Genomic DNA, 10,295 nt, shown 5'->3' with positions numbered 1-10,295 from the left:
CGTGGGTAACAATCGAGTGCTTATCTGAATTACACCTCTGGTGTCCTTGATTATACTCTTGATCAGCAACAAAAAGATGATGAGAAGGCACTAGTGAATCTACAGCAGCAGAGAGCCCCACCATTGCATATATTGGCAATTCGTGAGAGAAGACAAGTCTGGCATCCAGGAGCTACAAAATTCCCTATCATGTTCATGACTGCTCTTGGTGCTACAAAATTGCAGCGTGTAGATGGCTACAAGCCTGCAATGGTACAGATACTAGATGTGCAATTTGCTGCAAGAAGGACACCCATTTCTGAATCCGGTATCCTGTATTCATATGTTTTATTGTCTGGGATGAACAGAAATAAATGTACAGCAGCTAAGAGACCCACCGTTGAAGGTGTTGATAATTAATGAGAGAAGAAAAGAATGGGACCCAGGAGCTACACAATTACCTATCATGTACATGGCTGTTGCTGGTGCTACAAAATTGCAGCACGCAGATGCTTAACAGTCTGCAATGGTACAGATACTACCTCTACCTGTGTAGTGCGGTGCAAAAAGAGCACCCAATTTTGCTTCTGCTCTCATGTGTTACTGTGATTTTGATTTGCGATGGACAGAAGCTGCTCTTAATCTGGCTGTTCCATGTTCTAAAGTCACAAAAGTGCAAGTGACAGAACAAATGCATTGGCGGACCCAGAATTTTACCACGGGGTATGCCGCATAAAAAAATTGACGAGCGGTTCGGTAAATTCAGAAGCGATGGTAGAATGGGCTTCATGGAAAATTACAATGCACCTTGCATGCGGATTTCGCAGGGTGGCATCGATTGTTCAGGCTTCGTGGTTGTGAGCTGCCGGTGGCCGGTGAAGGGCGAAGTAGCAATCAACCTCGCGATGTTACGGCACACCGGCGCAAGTCAGTCGTCCCGACGTGCATCATCACTAGCGTCCAGGTGCCCTGATCAGCCAATCTTCTTCTCCTCCTAACCTGGTTGGGTGTGGCGGCGTGGTCCCTGGTAGTTTTTTTTTTTCTCGGCCGAGATGTTGGAATCTCGCCGAAATTAATGTTGCCTGTGTATCAGTCTGAGAATGCGAAAGACTTGTGCCATTTAATTTCTCAAATATCTAAAACTTGCTATAGGGCTATTGCAGAACACCACGCTTTTTTTAGATCAATAGTACTCCAAAAAGGAGAACCCCAGTTCCATTACTCCAATGAAACCCAGGCAGGCTGATATATGATTCAGTACAGGTTCCGGAAAAGTAAAGACTGAGAAAAATAAGCCACCATGGTTTTTGCCTTTTGCATTTGTTTGATACATATAAATTTTATTGTTGCAGGATCATATCTTGCGCCAGCATGTTTATTCAATGCCGCTCCGAATGGCTTGAGTCCAGGCTTCTCTTCCTGCTCTGCATTTCACTATGAGTTAGCAACAAAGGTAATGTATGCATCTCTGATTGCATGCATCTCTGCCGCTGCATCTCTTGTCAATGTTCTGTCTCGGGGCTGTTGCTTTGAACAGGATATGCCAAGCCTGAAGACAGAAACCAAACACTCATGGATTCTAGTAGTAACGTTATCACATTGTTCTCCGTGCAGCCATATTGATGGGTCAGCTATCTCCAACGTTCTATCTTGAAGAGCATCCTCACAAAACTTGTGCAGACCCAATGAATCTCTAAATGTGTCATCTGTTGGGCTTCTTCCGGCGAACATCTCAAGCAGCAATATGCCAAGACTGTAAATATCACCAGGAGGTGAGACCGCAGAGCCTTCTCCATACTCTACAATTATGCAACATTTTTTTATTAGCAAGCCAAATTTGTTTGAATTTAAAAAAAATCACACATATATGGAGAAGAAAACGAAAATAAAAGGATGAAACTAGAAGAATTTCAGTCACCTGGAGCAACATAGCCTATGGAACCTCTAATTCCCATTGAGCTATACGAGTTTTGCATCATCTCACTTGTATTTTCTTGAATGATCCTTGATATGCCAAAGTCTCATGTCGTCAGCAAGAAGAATGTTGCTTGGCTTCAGATCACAATGGATTACCAATGGTTGACAGTAGTTGTGGAGATATTCTACTGCGTCCACAATATTGACAGCAATCTCAAGCCTCTGGACAAAGCTGACTGTGTTATTTGCACTTGGCTCTTGAGATTTTGGGTGAAGCCAACCATCCAAATTGCCATTGGGCATGAACTCAAAAACTAATGCCTTGAACTCTTGACCTTGGTGGTTGATGCTTGAACAAGAAGTAATGATCTTTAGGAGATAATGGTGTCGTATCCTTCTCACGGCCTCGCATTCAGCCTCAAAGCTCTTGGAATACCTGGATTGACCAAGGTCAAACACCTTGACAGCCAGGGTTCTTCCCTCATTGTCCAAGACACATTTATAAACTGTACCATAACTTCCTTTGCCAAGGAAATTATCATCTGAAAAACCGTTAGTTCCTCGCAATAGTGCATGATAGGAGATTCTCTCGTAATGGTCCTCACCGATTGAATATTGCACTATCGTCTTATGGCCTTGTTTGAGCTTCTTGTGAAATATCCAAACAAGAAGAATAACTGAAAGTGACAAGAAGATTGCTCCAATTGCTGCTAGAGAAACTACAAGAGACTTTCGCATCCTTTTTTTGTCCTTGCTTAAGGGGCCTGTGAGGCATGGAGCCAAGTGAAGTTGAGGTACACCACCGCACAGATTAATATTGCCAGCAACTGCTATGTAAGTGATGTTTCTGAAAACGCCTCCATCTGGCACCCCGCCTTGCAAACCATTGAAGGATACATCCAGTTTGGATAACGATGTCAAATTCTGTAGAACTAATGGGATTGATCCTGACAAGTTGTTGTGTGCTAGGTATAATTCCTGAAGGTTTCCAATACTTCCAAGGGCATCAGGAATATTGCCAGAGAACTTATTCATGGTCAGGTTAAGTTTACCGAGCCCCTTTATATTCTTCAGTGACTGAGGTATGCTTCCGTCAAAGGAGTTATTGTCTAACAAAAGCCATTCCAACACAACGCAGTTCTGAATACTATCGGGTATCTTGCCAGACAACTGGTTTCCTGATAGAATCAGTTGGTTAAGGTTTGCCAAGCTACCAACTTCATGAGAAAGGGGTCCAGTTAAGGAATTGTATGACAAATCCAAGTACCAAGAAAGTCCAGGTAATCTCAAAATCTCACTAGGTATTGAACCATTAAGTCTGTAATTTGTTGACAAATCAAGTACATAGAGTTTTTTCAACTCCCCCAAGCTTGCCGGAATGGGTCCTTCCAAGTTGTCACAGAATGCTAGAAGCTTGTTTAACTGTGAAAGGTTCAATAGTGATGACGGTATGTGGCCAGACAAGCTACTGTTATACAAGGCTAGCTCAATCAAGTTTTCTAGTTTACCAATACTCTCTGGAATCACTCCGGATATGGAAGTATTTGCTATGGCAAGCATGTTGAGACCAACCAAATTGCCAATGTCTGCAGGAATTCCCCCAGAGACCCTACTATCTATTATGTATAACTTCTGGAGAGTTGTTGAGAGGTTCACAATTGAACCCGGTAGTTGTCCTCCAAAAGAGGAGCCACCAAGTACCAAGTACCTCAGCTGGCTGCAGTTTGCCAAAGAAGTAATGAATTCCCACCCTTTGTTGTCATTCACTTCAAGCCTATTGTATGCCAAGTCCAGAATTTGAAGGGTTCCAAGCATCCCCAAAGTGGGAGGCACATACCCACTAAATTCATTGGTCCCGAGTAGAAGTTCTCTTATATAAGATAGATTGGATACTGAGGATGGGACAGCTCCCGTGAAGTAGTTAGCATTCAAGTTAAGAATTTGCATCTTTGGAAACTTGTTGCTGATATCAGCAGGAATTGTTCCAAACAACATATTTCCCCGCAATTGAAGCTTTTCCAGCGACGACAAGTTGTAGAGAGAAGGTGGAAGCATACCAGATAGGTCATTCATGTAAAGTATGATCCGCTTCATGCTCTGGATGCTGCCGATCCCTTGTGGGATTGAGCCCATGAGCTGGTTATTGGAGAGATCAAGGTTTTGCAGATGGGACAAATTGGTCAGGGATGCAGGGATGGGCCCTGTGAGGCTGTTGTTACTCAGCGAGATCTCTTTCAGTGACGTGAGCCTTTCGCCAAGCTCAGCCGGAATGCCCCCATCAAGATTGTTGCTGTCTAGTGCCATGATGGTCATTCCGACGCAAGAGCTCAGGTTCAGAGGAAGCATACCAGAGAAGGAGTTGTAACCCAGGTCGAGCGTCTGCAAGTGTTGGAGCCGGCCGAGGCTCGCTGGAATCTCCCCACGGAGCCAGTTGAAGCTCAGGTTGAGTGTCCTTAGGAACGTGAGGTTCCCAAGGGCTGTGGAGAGTGCTCCAGCGAGGGCCCTGCTGTGCAAGATCAGCGCCACCACCCGCGTGGGCCTTCGATGACTGCATGTCACTCCTTCCCAGCTGCAGAAGTCGGCACTGCTGTTCCAAGAGACCAGCGAGCCACTGTCACTGACCTGTTCTTTGAAAGCAAGCAGTGTGGTCTCGTCCTGAGCCCTCGCCATGGCGATCATCAGGACGGCTACAAGTGACCCCTGCAAGATCATGACCCCCATTGCCATGTTTCTCTAGGTTTGGTTGGCAAGTAGTAGCGTCTGATTCCCTTGTGGCTCCAAGAAGCAATTTATACCCTATCCTCTTTTTAACAGCTTTACACTGTTTCAGCAGCCCTACTAAGTTTGCAGCGACTACAACACTGCGTCTATGGAAGACTGGGGTTAATGCTTCTTGTTCTCTTTGCGGTGACAATGACATTGTAACCCACTGGAAGAACCTTTAGACATGTTGATAATGGAGTATCGCTTGGGTGGATCTTCTTTTCTCTTAGTTGGTGATGTGTCACAACGCACCTGTGGTGACACTGTATCTTCGTTGTGACTGCGAAAACAAGAAAGTTCCCAATTGCTATAAAGAGTCCATGCGCTCTCTGTCGCCAGCGCACTCGCTAATGTCTGTAGCTACCAAGTTTGACTGGTTGCATATTATGTGCACATTGCCAACTGAATATTTCGTAATTGCCCAAATAATTTAACGTCAGTGAGTTCAGAAATCAATAAATCTATACAAAATTTGAAATTATAATTGCTTATATTTTTTGAACCGAGCTTCAAATGTTTGGTCTGTTATGAACCATTTTCCTTTGAAAGAGCGTTTCAAACCAGGCTAATATTGCTTTATTCATCTCAAAACATATTGGTTATATTCTACTTCATTTTGATGATGCATGTTCTGAAACATTTAAATCCATAAAATAGTATTGTTGTTTTGGGAGATGTTTTCTTTTTCTACTGTATTTCTTGTGTTCAGCTTGTCTGATAGTAATAATGATGCAAGCACGTTATGCTTCATCATTGCTTGAATTTCCAAATCAACCCGAGGAAAAATATGAACTTGTGACCCCAAATACTGGTCCATATATATTTTTTCAAAAGGGAGGATATCGCCTGAGCCTCTAAATTAATTGATGCACACAACCACACATTATCCATTATTCAAAAGCTAGAAAAGGTGGAAAGTATGAAGTAAATTGGGACACAGTTTGTCGACCAAAAAGGCTTGGTGGCCTTAGGGTTCTTGATATGGACAAATTCATGCGCTTCGTTTCTGATTGTCATGGCTAGAGTGGAAAGATCCTGACAAAATTTAAATGTGTTTGGCAAACCCTTGTACCGAGACTGGAAATGTGAAAATAACTCGGGAAATTTCTGTTTGCATGCCGTGTCACGATATTCTACACATGGTACATGGAGAATGCTTCATGTGAAATCTGAACTGTTATCTTCTGATTTACTTTAAGCAATGAAATAATGTTGCCAGCATGTGTACCGTTTTGAGAACTTGAAATACTTGTACCACTTGATCTATGAAATCTCTAGGACTTGCTATAATGCTATAGTGCTATTTCAGAATATCAGCATTCTGCAGTTAAATTTATTTGATACACTTGTAAAGAAACATAACTCTCAAAAGTGAGTATAACTGCTAACTGAAATGATACATACAAATTTGTTATTTCAGGATCCTGTTCAATGCCATTTTGAATGGCTTCAGTCAAGGCTTCTCTTTCTGCTCTGTGTTCCACTACAAGCTAGCAACAAACGCGATGTATGCGTCTCTGCCGCTGCATCTCTTGCCAATGTTCGGTCTCGGGGCTGTTGCTTTGAGCAGGATATCCCAAGCCTGAAGACAGAAACCAAACACTCCTGGATTCTACTAGTAACATTATCATGTGCTTCTCCATGTAGCCAGATTTTTGGGTCAACTATCTCCAAGGTTCTATCTGGAAGAGCATCCGCGGCAAACTTGTGCAGACCCAATGAATCTCTAAACGTGTCATCTGTTGGGTTCTTACCGGTAAACATCTCAAGCAGCAATATGCCAAGACTGTAAATATCACCAGGAGGTGAGACCACTGAGCTTTCTCCACACTCTACAATTATGCAACAATTTTTTGGTTAGTATATCATATTTGTGTGGAAATGGAAAAGGTGAATGTGGTAGAATTTTAGTCACCTGGAGCAACATATCCTATGGAACCTCTAATTCCCATTGAGCTATATGAGTTTTGCACCCCCCCCCCGCTTGTATTTTCTTGAATTATCCTTGATATGCCAAAGTCTCCAACTCGGGCGCTCATGTCGTCAGCAAGAAGGATGTTGCTTGGCTTAAGATCACAATGGATTACCAATGGTTGACAGTAGTTGTGGAGATATTCTACCGCGTCCAAAATATTGACAGCAGTCTCAAGCCTCTGGACAAGGCTGAGCGTGTTGTTTGCACTTGGCTCTTGATATTTTGGGTGAATCCAACCATCCAAATTGCCATTGGGCATGAACTCAAAAACCATTGCCTTGAACTCTTGACCTTGGTGGTTGACACTTGAACAAGAAGTAATGATCTTTATGAGATAACGGTGACGTATCGTTCTCATGGCCTCACATTCAGCCTCAAAGCTCTTGGAATACCTGGATTGACCAAGGTTAAAAACCTTGACAGCCAAGGTTCTTTCCTCGTTTTGGCCAAAATACACTTGTAAACTGCATCATAACTTCCCCTCCCGAGCAAATTATCATCTGAAAATCCATTAGTTCCTCTCAATAATGCATGATAGGGAATTCTCTCATAATGGTCCTCGGCGATTGAACATTGCACTATTGTCTTCTGGCCCTTTTTGAGATTCTTGCGAAGTATCCAAACAAGAAGAATGACTGAAAATGATGATAGGATTGCTCCTGTTGTTGCTAGAGAAATTACAAAAGACTTTGACATCTTTCTCCTTTTCTTGTTCCAGGAGCTTGTGGAGCACGGAGCCAAGTGAAGTTTAGGTGTACCACCACACAGATTGATATTCCCAGCAACTGATGTATAACTGATGTTTCTGAAAACACCTACATCTGGCACCTCGCCTTGCAAATTATTGAAGGATACATCCAATTTGGACAATGATGTCAAATTCTTCAGAACTGCTGGGATTGATCCGGACAATTTGTTGTGTGCTAAGTATATCTCCTGCAGGTTTTCAATGCTACCAAGGAACTCAGGAATATTACCAGAGAACTTATTCATGGTCAAGTTCAGTTTATTGAGCCCCTTTAGATTCTTAAATGATTGGGGTATGCTTCCCTCAAACGAATTATCGTCTAATAATAACCATTCCAACACTACACATTTCTGAATGCTGTCAGGTATCTTGCCAGACAACTGGTTTCCTGATAGAATCAGCTGGTTAAGATTGGCCAAAGTACCAACTTCATCAGGAAGGGGTCCAGAAAACGAATTGTATGACAAGTCCAAGTACCAAGAGAGGTCAGGCAATCTCAAAATCTCTCTGGGTATTGAACCGTTAAGTTTATAATTTGTTGACAAATCCAGTACAAAAAGGTTTTTCAACTCCCCTAGGCTTGCTGGAATTGGTCCCTCCAAGTTGCCATAGTATGCATAAAGCCTGTTCAACTGCGTGAGGTTTCCTAGTGATGCAGGTATCAGGCCGGACAAGCTATTGTTGTACAAGCCTAGCTCGATCATGTTCGATAGCTTACCAATGCTCTCCGGAATCTCTCCGGATATGAAAGTATTTGTTATCTGAAGCCTGTTGAGACCAATCAAATTGCCGATGTCTGCAGGAATACTCCCAGATACCCTATTGTCGGCAATGGTTAATTGCTGAAGAGTTGTTGAGAGGTTTGTAATGGAAGCAGGTAATTGTCCTCCAAAAGAGTAGCCACCGAGTACCAAGTTCTGCAGCTGGCTGCAGTTTGCCAAAGAAGTGATGAATTCCCAACCCTTGTTGTCATTCACTTCAAGCTTGTTGTCACTCAGGCTCAGAGACTGGAGAGCTCCCAGCCTCCCCAAAGTGGTAGGCACATACCCACTAAATTTATTTCCGCTGAGGCCAAGTACAGTGAGAGAAGATAGATTGGATATTGAGGAAGGGATGGGTCCAGTGAATTGATTACCACCCAAGCCAAAACCAGACATCTTGGGGAACTTGTTGCCAATATCATCTGGAATGCTTCCGTACAACATATTTATCCCTACGTCAAATGATTTGATCGATGACCAGTTGTAGAGAGAAGGTGGAATCGTACCAGAGAGATTGTTGTTGAAGAGACTGAATTGCTGCGTTCTCCGTATGCTGCCAAGCCCTGCTGGGATTGAGCCCACAAGCTGGTTATTGTTGAGTTGAAGGTCTTGCAGATAGGACAGGTTACCTAGTGATGCCGGGATTGGCCCTGTGAAGCTGTTGTTACGCAGCCAGAGTGCTGCCAGGGACATGAGCTTTTCACCGAGCTCAGCTGGGATGCGTCCACCAAGCTTGTTGTCGTGCAATCCCATGGTGGTCATGCTGATGCAGGAGCTCAGGTTCACGGGTAACGTGCCAGACAAGGAGTTTTCATACAAGTCGAGTCTCTGCAGGCGGCGGAGGCGACCAAGGCTCGCGGGAATCTCCCCATGGAGCCAGTTGTAGCTCAGGTCGAGCTTCCGCAGGAACGTGAGATTCCCAAGGGCCGGGGAGAGTGCTCCTGCGAGACCGCTGCCATTCAAGCTCAGCGCAACCACTCGTGCGATCCTCCGGTGGCTGCATGGCACACCTTCCCAGCTGCAGAAGGTGGTACTGCTGTTCTTGCTTGTGTTCCGGCTGTAAGCTGTTTGTAATATGCACGTTGTATCTGCCGTTGTGGCGTTATTAATTTAACGCAGGGCTAAGGCCTTATGTTTAAAAGGAGGCCAGCGAGCCGCCATTACTGAGTTGTGCTTTGAAAGCAACCAACTCAGCCTCGTCACTAGCACTCACCACGGTGATCATCAGGACGGCGAAGTGAGCATAGCAAGCTCATGGCTATGACCCCCATTGCGGTGCCCCTCTTGGTTTGATGGCCGAGTAGTATTTTGTTGGCTATGCGTGCTTGCCTTGTGGCGTCTAAGACATGCTTTATACTTTCCCTTTTTGGCAACTTGGCATGATCATCGGTTGGATGTCAAAGCTGCATACTGCTGAACGAGAAGTATCAGACTATCCGTCAGCAATAGCTGCTGAGTGTAGGGATATGGATCGGCAAAACGGCAAATATGGTAGCAGGTCGTAAGTGTAGTCCTCTTTCTCTGACTTTGGATTCTCTGTCTGAACTCCAATGAGCAGAACGATGGATCCACTGGTTCCTGGCGTCCCTGGCAAGTCCCGGGATATATGCAATGCGTTCACACTGGATTTTCAGCTGCTGAAAGCCTGCAACAGCCTACAGCCGGTGCATGAATGTTACTATGTTTGTTTGCAAGGGAATATGTAGTTTTGTTGACGACGCTATCTGTAGGATTTGCCGAGCACTGAAACTTTCTGGATATTACTGTCAGTAATGAAGCATTGCATTGTGCCCGGGAGTATATGCTTCCGGTTTTTTTAATAACTTTTAAACACAGTATAAAATGTCAGAAAATTCCGAACAAAAAATTGAGGTGTGCATTACATAATCCGTGCTCCTGAAGTCGTTTCAAAGAAAACTGACATTTTATGTGTCATGTGTAAAGATAAATTTTGGTGTTCAAAAAAAGCTTTTCACGAGACATTTTTTTAATCCTTTTTTACACACGACACAAAGAACTTTATTTTTTTTCACAAAACTTAGTGTGCGCGCATATAATGTTAACATATAAATGCCAATTTTTTGTTCAGATCGTTTTAACATTTAAAAATGTTTTTCTCGGGTAGCAGGAGCATATGCTCCCAAGTTCAAAA

At 43.6% G+C, this 10,295-nt stretch overlaps 2 pseudogenes; both read right to left on the bottom strand.

Moving 5' to 3' along the window:
• Window positions 1–1,187: 1,187 nt before the first annotated feature.
• LOC124663246 lies at window positions 1,188–4,623 on the bottom strand (annotated as a pseudogene).
• A 1,485-nt stretch (window positions 4,624–6,108) lies between these two features.
• LOC124664643 lies at window positions 6,109–9,399 on the bottom strand (annotated as a pseudogene).
• Window positions 9,400–10,295: the final 896 nt, after the last annotated feature.

The sequence above is a fragment of the Lolium rigidum genome, chromosome 6, assembly GCF_022539505.1.
Source record: "Lolium rigidum isolate FL_2022 chromosome 6, APGP_CSIRO_Lrig_0.1, whole genome shotgun sequence".
Taxonomy (NCBI): domain Eukaryota; kingdom Viridiplantae; phylum Streptophyta; class Magnoliopsida; order Poales; family Poaceae; genus Lolium; species Lolium rigidum.
The sequence above is the reverse complement of the archived record's forward strand: the minus strand, read 5'-3'. Positions and strand labels throughout refer to the sequence as shown.